This window comes from Acomys minous (genome assembly GCF_964271855.1).
Source record: "Acomys minous genome assembly, chromosome: 4".
NCBI classification, from domain to species: domain Eukaryota; kingdom Metazoa; phylum Chordata; class Mammalia; order Rodentia; family Muridae; genus Acomys; species Acomys minous.
Window position 1 is genome coordinate 109,490,457 of NC_140486.1, and position 12,225 is coordinate 109,502,681.

General features: G+C 45.9%; 1 protein-coding gene across 1 annotated transcript in view; it reads right to left on the reverse strand.

Annotated features, from left to right (window-relative positions):
- DNER (delta/notch like EGF repeat containing) overlaps window positions 1-12,225 on the reverse strand; it is a 274,139-nt gene that overhangs the window by 126,780 nt on the left and 135,134 nt on the right. The window lies entirely within an intron of this gene.

Genomic DNA, 12,225 nt, shown 5'->3' on the forward strand with positions numbered 1-12,225 from the left:
AAGAAAGCAACTTAAGCAACTTTTAGAAATTGTCCTGGAGCTGTTCCCAAGGAGCCAATAAAAGAAAATCATAGAAGACACAAAAGCCACAAGGTCAAACAGACACTTCTCTTAAAGGCAGTTGCATTCAATATCTTAACTAGCACTGTTTTGACTGCCACTTCTCCACGAGGCCTGGTGTGGGGTTTCCCACTCGCAGAGAGGGCCATGTCCATCCTCCACTAAGGAATGGGCTTTGGCGCTCTTTGGAAATTGGATTTTGCCAAATTGGCAAAACTAAACTGGAGATGTTTGGAAAAGGGGGAAAGGATTAAAGGTGCAGTAAATGGAGAAAGAAGAGGAAGGAGGTGAGGAAAGTGAGTAGAAGAAGCAGGAGGAGGAGGAAGAAAACGTGAGCCATTTTCTATATTGACTTTGGTACCAAATATACAAAACAACGGTTAGGAAAAGAGCCGACATTCACGGTGATGGAAGCCACGGGTTTGTCACAGTTTTCTCAGGATCTTCACCATCATTTAGGATGGCCAGGAAAAAATCTCAGGTCCTCGTAGAACGCATTCTCTGAAGAAGTAAAAATTATAAGGCTAGAATTTCTCAGCCCTCAAGTATGAATCTTAACCTTCTGCTAGACCTAGAAGCAAATGAGGGACACACCTCTACCCTGGAGTCCAAGGGTCACCTCAAGCAAACACTCCTGACTCCCGCCACCTTAGCTTAAAAAGAATGATGAAAAGACCAACTGTATTTACCCAAATCTGCCTATCTGCAGACACTTTCTCTTAAATGAGCAAAGTCAGCCTGTCACTTGTAGGACAATATCCAAGAGTTTTTATTGTCAGAGATAAAAAATCCAAGCTTTCAAGGACAAATTAGAGAGTTGTGAAAAGTTGCTATCTTCTCCTAATATCTGGGCTGATTCCCAACACTTAAAGACTTTCCTGATGAGACCGGCGGTGCTATTAAACACATTGTGATTCTCTTGATATGGTATCACAGAGTGTATCAACATTTGGAAGCTCAGTTATAGCTCAGCGATATGATATTTTCCATATGATTGATGGGAGATACCTCAGGCCCCGTTCATGAGCAAAATAGTTGTACACAGACCAGCAGACTGTCATGTAACAAAAGTTTATTGATAGAGTCTCAGATCCCATCCACACTCAATTAACCTTTAAGAATTCTCCACTTGTCAAGTTCTGCAGACTTTTCAAGAACATCCACAATTATTGAGAAGGCTATTAAAACTTTTGTCCCTTTTCCAACTTAACGCCTGCGTGAGACTGATTTTCTTCCCAGACCTAAACCAAAGCACCACATGGTGACAGATTGTATGGAAAAGCAATCTGTAAATCTGTAAAACTCCAGCTGCTTTCTTTGAAGCCAGACCTAGAAGAATTTTGTAAAAGAAAAAAAAAAGTGCTGCTCTCTCACTACATATTTTATTGTTGTTTTAAGAGATATAGCTATTTTTCATTTAGAAGACATTGTTTATGTAAATGTGTGATGAGTTTATTAATTCAGTGGGTCGATCATTTTTTCTGCAGTGGGTGCCAGTAGATAGAACCAGCTTTCAAAAGCTGCTTCATTTAAGAGTGTATTGGTAGTGAGTGTAAGATAGCCAAGGTTACACACACACAAACACACACACACATACACACACACACACACACACACACACACACACACACACAAGAATGTAATGGAGGCCTAAGATCAAGATAAACAAATAAAAGCATGAAAACTGCTGAGGCAGGTGACACCAGACAGTTTTGTAAAGAAAACTTCTGAGTTGGCATCCAGAGGACATTGCAGGAGAGTCTTAATTCAGCTGGCAGAAATGGGCCAAGTGCAAAGAAAAGCCACGGCAGGCCTGGGAGGGTACCAGCTTTGCTCAGTGGGGCTGATGGATCTCTCTCCACTGCAGCCAGACATGGAATCATTTTGTTGTGTTTTGCTTTGCAGTTGTCTGTTTTCATCTTGTTTAGTTCTATTTTGCTTTGAGACAGGATCTTGCTATTTAGCTCAAGCTGGCCATTAACCTGTCTCTTCCTCCTGAAAGAATGAGAGGCCTAAAAGATTTTTAAAAATTGGCTAAACCCCGATACAAGAGACAGGCAGTTAGCTGGTCCCAGGGAGTAAGGAGTGCATGAGCTAACAAGATACTGTTCCCTAACAGGCCACCACAAATGGCCTTGGTGCCTAAGTTCTTTGAAGAACCATACTTAAAAGATAGGAAAAGGTGATTTGAAAAGTAAAGAGATTTGAGCTCACAGTTACAAAGAAGAGCCCCACCAGAGATAGGGTTACCTAGCAACTGACCGGGGCCCATCAGAGATTAAAAAAAAACAACAACAAAAACAAACAAACAACAACAAAAAACGGACACTTCCATGAGCAAAACTGTAAACAAAGAGAACAAAGGAAAATTAAGCCATGGGTGGTCTTGGCACCTTTTTGTAGCCACTTGGGCATTAGACCCTCTTATGTTAACTAGGATCCCCCCTGCTTAGGGGACACGGGGAGGTAAACAACCTATAAAAAGTTCCCAGGCCAATGTCTGGGGTCGCAAACCAGCTCGGGCTAAATTAAAGATTCCTCTTGTGTTTACAGCAGTTTCAAGTCTTCTGGTTCTTTTTTGAGCTCAATCTGGGTGCAGCATTCCCAAGTGTAAGAATTATGGGCACACCGGCACCCAATATTCCCCACTTCCATCATGGCACTTTCATCAGATGGGCCACATAGGCTACTGTGGTCCATAAGACTGTGCCACCTACTGATGTTAAAGCTATCTTCCAGGTCAGCAAGATGGCACTTGCCATCATGCCTCATGACTTGAGTTTAATAATTCCTGAGACCCACATGGTGAAAGGAGAGAACCAACTCCCACCTTCATAAATATATCATAGCATAGACACACAGACACACACACACACACACCCAATATACACCTGTGATCCATTACTCAGAAGCCAGAGGCAAGACGTTTTCTAAAGTTCAAGGCCAGCCTGTTCTACACAATAAGGTCATACTGGCCCAGGACCACACAGCATTACCTACCTACACTTTCTTACCTTAGGAAAAATCAATCAATCAATAAATAAAACTGGACTTGTTTACATAAGCCCCTGTGTGATGTTCCAATCATCTAACGATACATTGCGCGGATCATATCCCTACTCTTAAGTGGTGTATGACCATCAGCGCCAAGAAGGTAGCCCGCACCAATGCTTGCCATAGGAACACATTAGAAGCCAGTGCCAGTGCCAGAGCCAGAGCCGGCAGGTGGCTCAGTCCCATTTCAAATTAGTTCAGATGTTCTATCTCCTAACAGCTGTGTCAGCAGATAAGTAAATGGTCACCGGGGAGCCACCAACACCACACAGCTTGGGAAGAGGTTTAGATTGTAAGGTAAGGTCACAGAAGGAATGGGGGGTGATCTCCTAAAGAGACTGAGTGCTCGGGTCACACTGGCTGAAGAACTGGAAGCTGGGGAGGGTAAATAAACTCTAAGGGATCTACTGGATTAGCCTCAGCTCTGGGATCAAGCACTGAGCAAGGGCACCATGCCTTCCCGCGGATGGCCTCCAGCTGCACAGCTGCTCAGCAGGACTCACAGCTCCCAGATGTAAGAAAAGTCAGCACATCAGAGAGGCAGAAACAAGGAAAGCACTGCTGCCAGCCTTCCCAGGGAGGCTTTTTGTCTCAAGCAAAAGAGTCTAGCCAGACCTTTGGTGCTATATGTATTTCTCTTGTGTTAAATTATGGACTAGGGAGATGGTAAAGCATTCAGTGCGCAACCATGAGACCCAAGTTCCAATGCAAGGGTCCATAATCACAGAGAAGGCAGGCATGGGAAGAGGCTGGGGGTTGCCAGCAAGCAGATGACCAGGCTAGCCACCAGGGAGCCTCCAGGTTCAGTGAGGAGAAGCCCTGTGGCCTTAAAGAGGAGAATGACTGAGGAAGACACCTGATGTCAACCTCGCCTCCACATACTCACATGTGCATCCATGCCTGCGCATGTGCCACGAGCACACATATGACAACACACACACACACACACACACACACACACACACGTAGGACTTAAATAAATAAATTCTAGTCACTCCCCTGACACAATCCTGAAAAGAGTACTTCTTCTCTTTGGGAAGCCTTGTGTCATAATACACAAAGAGTAAACTATTATTTTCTCAACCTTTGCTCTGGACATAGTCCAGAGGGCTGAGTCCCTGATCTAATATATGGCAAAGGAAACGCTGGAAGAGACCAGCTGACTACCCTCAGCCCCTCTGAGAAGCTCTGACAGCCTCCCCTCACTAGCCTGCTCTTCCCCCTATATCTTACCTCAGGCCCAACTCTTGACCCCCAGAGTCAGATCACATAGTTTGATAAGGTTCTCCTTACAGAATTCACATGCACATGAATGCTTGAGAAATGCCATGTCGGAATGTGGACGGTAATACCAAGTGACCAAAAGATGCATTTCCATCTTAGGCCTGGATTTCCTTATAAACAGTAAACATTACATGGGGGCACTGAAGATGCAATAGCGTCTGCTGTCACCTGAGTGTCTTGAGAGAAGATGGGTAAGGCTACGCATGGGCGAGTGAAGGCGGAGCTCAAAGTCATCCTCAGCTACGTAATGAGTTCAAAGCTAGCCTGAGCTACATGATACCCTGTCTCCTAAAAAACAAACAGTAGAAACTATAAGCAAATTTTAGAGGGTGGGGAGACATGCGGCAGGAGGAACAAACAGTGTGTCCCAACAGGGGTGGGGCTAAAAGTCCAGGAATTTCTCTTCACACTTCTCCTCCATGAACTGGCTGTTAGGCCTTGAGCAAATGACTTCAACCTGTCTTGCACAACGCCTTCCTTGGTGTTCAAAATGAAATAAAGTGATGAGGCCAAAAAAAACCAAAACAAAACAAAACACCACTCCACTCTAAATTCTGTGACCCTGAAGACGTCAACCAATAACACAACCTTCACCTTAATAAGTCTGGAGTGCCACCAGCCCCTCACAGTGTCTCTGCAATTCTTAGCCCAGGAGACAGATACATTTCAACTCTACAGAAGACACTGGTACCAGTTAGAAAGTACACTGAGACACCTGTCCTTTGAGATGTAATTTAGGATCATCTCTTGAAATAATTTACAATACATGACACAAGCGCATTGCCATATTTTTGTGCACCCAATGATAGTGTCTTCCTTCTGTTCTAGGACATAAAAGGCCGAGATGGCTTTTTAATTACACCAGCACCATGAGTGATAATTCCAACACAAGCTGATGAAATCCTAGACAAGCTTAGCGCTGCCCATTAAAAGAAAAAGTGACAGCTGGGCCACAATTGCATTGATGATCTCTGCGGTTAATGTGTTTCTAATACTTATAGTTTATTATTCACAAAAATATCTCTTCTCTGAGGTCCACAAGGCAGTCTCTGCAAGTGAAATCTGTGATCTCACCTCCTCTCATTAGCTAAAAATGAACCACCAGCACCTTGGCTTTGGCTTCAAAAGGTATTTTTAGTGTGTGTGTGTGTGTGTGTGTGTGTGTGTGTGTCTCACTGAACGTGAAGCTCACCAATTCAATGAGACTGGTCATCAGGCCCAGGACTCTGTCTCTCCCTCCCAGGCACTGGGAGTATAGGTACACACTAACACCCAGTTTCTTTTGTGGGTACTGAGGATTTGAACTCAAGTCCCCAAGGCTGGTTCAGCAATCACTTTACTCTCTGAGCCATGTCCCTGGCCCAGGATCAAAGTTTTTAAAGAGCCCTGCTATTAAGTTACTCGATGTAGAAACAAACAAAATACTTGGCTTCACCCTTTACAAGAGCACTATTTTAAAATAAGAGTCTCTGCCGCCCCCTGCCCTGCCTCTCTAAAATGCATACGCATTAACTGGATCATCAGACACATGTCACCATTATTTTACTTAGCACCCTCACTGATTGTGTCTTGCTCCCTACTTCAAGGACAAATTTCTCCAGAGTTGTGGCAGAGCCTTGGGGACCTGACTTCCATCGCACACTAAACTAAAAGTGTAAAGGTTCTTCTGCGTTCTGATGACTGGCAGCCAGCTAGCCTTCGATGCTAAAGACAAACTACCCCTCTGATTCACTTCGTGTGTCCTCATCTACTCTCCTACGTCATTGCTTTCTCACACCTCTACCTGGTCAGAGTGCCCTCTTCCTCGAGGCCTCATGAGGTCCTTGGCCTTGCACTAATAACGTAGAAGTTATCACTTGTATCGGTAATGGTGAGTGACTCTGACATCTATGTCTGCCCTTCTTTACACATGCCGCTGCCCCCTACAGTGAGGCTCATCCATGGTGATGGTTTCGAACCAACAAGAGAACATCCTCAAAGGGGTCACGGGTTCAGCCATTCCGACCTGTGTCTTTCTGAAGTGGAGGGAAAGGGCTGCGGTGTTTAAAATCGTCAACTGGGACTAAAACTTTCTGGATCCTGATAACTGTGAGTCTTCAACCAGGGACTATTTTCTTCTGACTCTTTACTGTCGGAACTCATTTGCTTGCCATGTACCCGTGTTTGTTAAATTTAGAACTGATTTTACACATCTGCCTCGAAGCTTGAAGAACTGGTTCCCTGTCACACTTCCTTGCTCTGCTCACAGTCCTGTAGCAGCCCCCACATGCTGAACATACTAAGTGCAGAAGGAAGGAGCCTCAAGTGCTAATGTGAGGGAAGCCATCATCACAGACTGTGGGCACGTCCCCTTCCCCCAATAAACTCAGGCCTATCACAGACATTTCTCTGGGATCTCATAAAACACTTGCAAAGTTCAGCAAGTATGCTTCACTTCATCCATAACTCTTCCAGCATGCTCCCCTCAAGGCCTTCTGGCTCCTTCTAGACATCCAGACCATGTCTTTCTAGACCTGATCTGTGTCTCCTAGCACCTAAGGAAGCCGAGTCACCAGGCAGGCACTCAAGAACCTAGGCACAAGATTCTTGTAAATCATGACAGACATAAAAAACATAAACATAAGCCAAAAGCCCCATGCCTCGGAAAATAAAGAAAATACTACCAGACTTGAAAGAAACTTCTTAAGGATACTTCCAGAAGAAAAGATATTTGGAGCTGAACCTTAACTTCCAGACAGTTACCCAGAAGTTTCCTTAACTCATTGCCTTAGGAATTAATCAGTCCACTGTCCGAGCTTTGAGGCTGGAACACCAGAGGCTGGAACACCCTGAGAGAGAACTCAGCTAGAATTGTTCTTGTGTTCTGGGGGATCATGTCTTAGTTTAGGCTGGGAAGTTGGGAGGACAGGACCCAGAGGCCAGGCCAGCAGGTTAATTTTCAGAGAGACGTCAGCATAAGCAAGAATAAAAATACAGAGATCTGAGGGATCCAGAAAGGGTGCGAAGGCTGGGGTAGGGCCCAGAAGCTAAAAACGCTGCTTCTGAGTTCCCATCATTTCTGTGCAGATGAGCTCAGACATGAACAAGCCCAGGACCTGAGATATCCTGGAATCTCTAACAAAAAGTGCCAACTCACATGGAAGGAAAAAGGAGCTGACCTGAGGCAGGCAGGGCCCTAAGAGGGCAGTCTCTTCCAACTAGGCTATGTGGGACAGGAAATAAAACATCAAGCAGCAGATAAGGCCATTGAGTAAGCCAATGGTTCAAGGATGCATTCCTGGCAAACAAAAGCAACCCAGAAAAACCCAGTCTAGCATACAGGGCTCCAGGGAGCACAAGCCTATGACTGCTTATGGAGGGAGGTACCACAAGGTCAGGACTCCGGTTCCACAGCTGGAGACCAAACTAAGACATGGTCTTACAGGACACGAGATCAATTCCAGCTGGGTCCTCTCTCAGTGTGTGGCTCAGAGGTCCCTGTCTCAAAGCCTAAGGACAGTGGACTGATTGAGATCTAAGGCAAAGAGTTAGGGACCCATCTAGGGATCTGTCTGAAAGTAGAGTCCTGACCCCATCACCTATAGACAGGGAAACAAATCCGACAAGTGGGAAACCAACAGGACGGTCACTGTTCCATCCGATCCCTTCCCTGCCTTGAGTTCATTATTAGCTCCGTGTGGAAATTAACAATACGGTCCTGGAATGCAAACGTGTTGCACAGTCACCATGGGAAATCAGCAAAGGGAAGGGGTGATGGCGAACAGGTACCAGGCTCTGCTCATGGAACTATGATCAGCAAATCTACCTTCCCTTCCATCATCCAACTAGAACACCAGAGCCCGAGGGGCAGGCCGAAAGGTAACCTTCTCTCAATGGCTTAAGGCTGTTCTTAGGCAATGGAACTATTTAAAAACTCCCTTAGTCTTATGTACAAGTCAACTACCAGCATAGAAAGAGGCAACAGAGAGGCGGTGCTATGGCTAGACTCTTGCGGCGGTCAGGGTCACATGTCTGTTCGGCTGGGCCACCATGCCTATGGATTTGGTTGCCCATTACTCTGAAGCTTCTGGAAAGGGGCTTGTGAGTGAGAGTCATGTGAAGGTCAGTAGATTCTGAGTAAGGATAGACCATTCTCCATAGCAAGTGGGCTTCGTCAGTCCAGAGAAGACCTGCCTGAAACGAAAGGCTTACGGCCCCCAGCCAGAGGGAATTCTGACAGCAGATAACCTTCAAACGTTGTTCACCCTGGTTCTGCAGCACTCAGGCTTGGGACTCAAGTGTGATTCTTTCTGCAGCCTCCAGTTTTCAGGCTCCTGCCACGAGATTCAAGACGCCACAGTGGCATGAACTCATTCCCATGCTACCCTATTGGCTTCACATCACTGGAAGGTCCTAACTAACCTCTTCCTATAGAAAGACAAGGTCCACGCCATCTTGTTGGGTCCAAGCAGACTCAAAAGGCCAATGCTGCCTTCCTTCCTGAAAGAATACCAATTATATAACCAAGATGAGGTGGGGAGACAGTGCAGTCATAAAAATGCTTGCCTTGTAAGCATGAGGGCCTGAATTTGATCCCCAGAAGTCACCTCAAAAACAAAACAAAACACAGGTGTGGTAACAAACATGTATAATGCTAGCATCGGCAAGGGAGAAATAGGCAGCTCCCTGGGGATCGCTTTACCACCCAGCCCAGCATACTCAGTGAGGTCCAGGCCAGAGAGAGACACTGCCTCAAGAAACAGAATGGACAGCACCAGAGAAATGATACCCAAGACTAACTTCTGGCATCTGTCTGTGCAAGCGTGCATATACATGCACACACGCACATACACACACACCCAACACACAATGGTCACAACTATTTAAGTCACCTTTAACTACTCAGATAACAGCCACAAAAAAAAAAAAAAACCCACAGGACCAAGTGAACACACACATACTCATACACACACACACACACACACACACACACACACACACACACACACCACAGGGCCACTTTTCCACTTCCCCAGTTCTTGCCATAGCTAGGAGCTCTGTCTACAGGAGAACAACATACCACATGGTGTTAGCTCTTCAACAACACGGTGGTCACTAGCTCCAGGGTTAGGACACAGTTCCGTCTATAAAGTGTTTGCAGGGCAAGCATGTGGACCCAAGTTCTGTTCCAAGAACCTCCACAAAAAGTCAGGCACAGTGGTATGTCCTCCTGGTCCCAGCACTATGGAAACAAGAACCTTGGGGCTCACTGCCTGGCCAGCCTAGTTTAATGGGTGAGCCCCAGTCCCAGTGAGAGACTCTGACTCAAAAATAGAATTGTGACTGAAAAAGATACCATAGGTTGACCCTCTGACTCCCACATGCACAAGCAAACATGCAAGGACGTGTCTCATGTACACGCACACAGACACGCATGAAAAACATCTCAGGTAAGGTGAGTGGGCGCAACATTCTGAGGGTAAATGCGAAGACGACAGCTGTGAGACTCCACAGCTGACCTGGTGCTGGGGGATGAAAGCAGCTGGAGGAGGAGATGGCTACAAAGTGCGGGAAGCGCTTCAGAGAAGCCGGCATCTCCAGCAACGCTGCGTTTGATCTGAAATGATCCACTAAGATGAGCGTAGACTTTTTCACCAAGGCTTCTGAGTCTTTTCTCACGAGTATTTGGCAAGGTTTCCCGAGTTATCTGCCAGGCTCTAAACACCTCTTCAGCCATTTCAGTGACTCTGAATGCAAGCACAGTCTCCTGGCTAGACTTTCCTCATATGACTACAGCATCCTTGGCACATACCCACATGTCACTACCACATGATCACTGCCTTCTAGTTAAACATTTCCCTAAAGGGCCAGCCATTAGAAAATAGAGCTCAAAGTGAGGCCTCCCATTTCATCAGTCCCTGACCCAGCTATTCCATTCATGGGCATACACACAGAGGACTCCACACCCTACCACAGAGATACTTGCTGGGCCATGTTTAAAGCTGCTGTATTCACAATAGCCCAGGAAACAGAATCAGCCTAGATGCCCATCAACAGATGGATGAATGATGAAAACGTGGTAACTACACACACGACAGAAACATCCAACGGTGAAGAAAAATGAAAATGTCAGCAAATGCATGGAACTGGGAGATATTCTCTTAAGGGAGGTAGCTTAGACTCAGGAAAACAAGATCGGCATGTTCCCTCACATACATGGATCCTCGCTTCTGATTTCTACTCATGCATATTTATGCGGCAGGGTGTGAGCAGAGGCCAGGAAACTAGAAACGGAAGAAAGAGAAAGAGGCGGGTGGGTAATAGAATACATGAGATATGAAACAGAAAAGAGACAATATTAGGGGGTAAAAGGGTACAAACAAAACACAGAACGGGAGATAAAGAGATGGATTCAGGGCGGGCAGATCAACCACAAAGGGAGTATTATAAGAATGTCATAGGAAATCTGTTACTTTGTAGGCTAATTTTAAAGAGAGAGAGAGAGAGAGAGAGAGAGAGAGAGAGAGAAATGCATTTTTAAAAACTTCCAGAGTGCCAGTGCTCACTTGAGACAGCGCTTTTTACTGACATTGCCTTTTTCAGAACTAATCAGGCCTCAGAACAATTCCATGGGGACAGTAAGGATCGGAGCTGTGCGCATCTTCCCTGCGGGTTCATGTGGAAGCCATCGCTTCTAATTCTCTTTCTCTTCTGGAACTACTTCGCCGAGTAGGTCCTGGATCACTGCCTCGACTTTCCTACAGTCATCAGCGCAGCTCTCACTGTCACGAGGGGCCGCTCAGTACCCTCTATATGTCCCCCATAAAATGCATTGATAATAAAAAGAGGTTTCCCTCGGGAAAGGGAGCGGACTGATCCAAAAGGGCAGATATGGAAGACAGTCTTGGCTCTGTAGGAACTGCTCGGTCATGCCTCACCTCACCTCCTGTTACTTACTCTACAGTCTTCCTCCTCCTCCTCCTCCTCCTCCTCCTCCTCCTCCTCCTCCTCCCTACTAGAAGGGATAACAGCTTTAATCTGGTTTGTCCTCATATCTTTTCCCTAAGATTTACCAGAAGTTACCATCCCCACTTTCACTTGAGTTCCCTACCACATTCCTCCTCTTCCAGAGAACATCTTACAGAGAGTGGCATATTTAAGCAATTGCACTATTATGTCTAAGACAGTAAAATCATACCTTTTCCAGGTGACAGGTAATATTTGAAAGCCTCCTCCTTTCGTCAGTTAGCCCCACTCCCTTCACCCATCAAAGTGCACACCTGTTACGAAATATGCTAACATCATCCAAGAAATCTTACCTATCTCTCCCTTCAAATCAGTCTGAAACAAGTCACAGTCTCCTGGTATTGGGGAAACCCACATTTGCTTAACTGTTACACTGGCAGGTGTGTGTATAAATGGAGAGGAAAGTAAGCAAGAATATGCTGGAGGCAGAAGTGGGAAGTGGTGGGAGAAATGGGTGCCCCCCCCACCATTGGAACAGGTTCCTGTTTGGATCTGATCTTCAGGTCTATAGCCATCTGCCAAGAAGGTGTGAAGAGAACCCTAGACCCGGGAATGATGGCTCCAGTCACTGCCACGGCTTTTCGCTGGTCTGCTAGCTGGACTCCTGTCAATAACTGGAAAGGAGAAAGCAGAAGAGAAAGCTGCCTACAGGCCCTTGCGCCACGCCCAAGAGGACTAATGGCATGTGACCACAGATACCAAAGAAAATGGGAACAAGGCTCAGGTCCTCCATAGTGCTTATAATGGCAGCTCCTCAAAGATGCAATCTACTGGGTCAGCCTTGTGTCCACACCTTTTCTCGCTGTCCTCTCACTTCTGTAA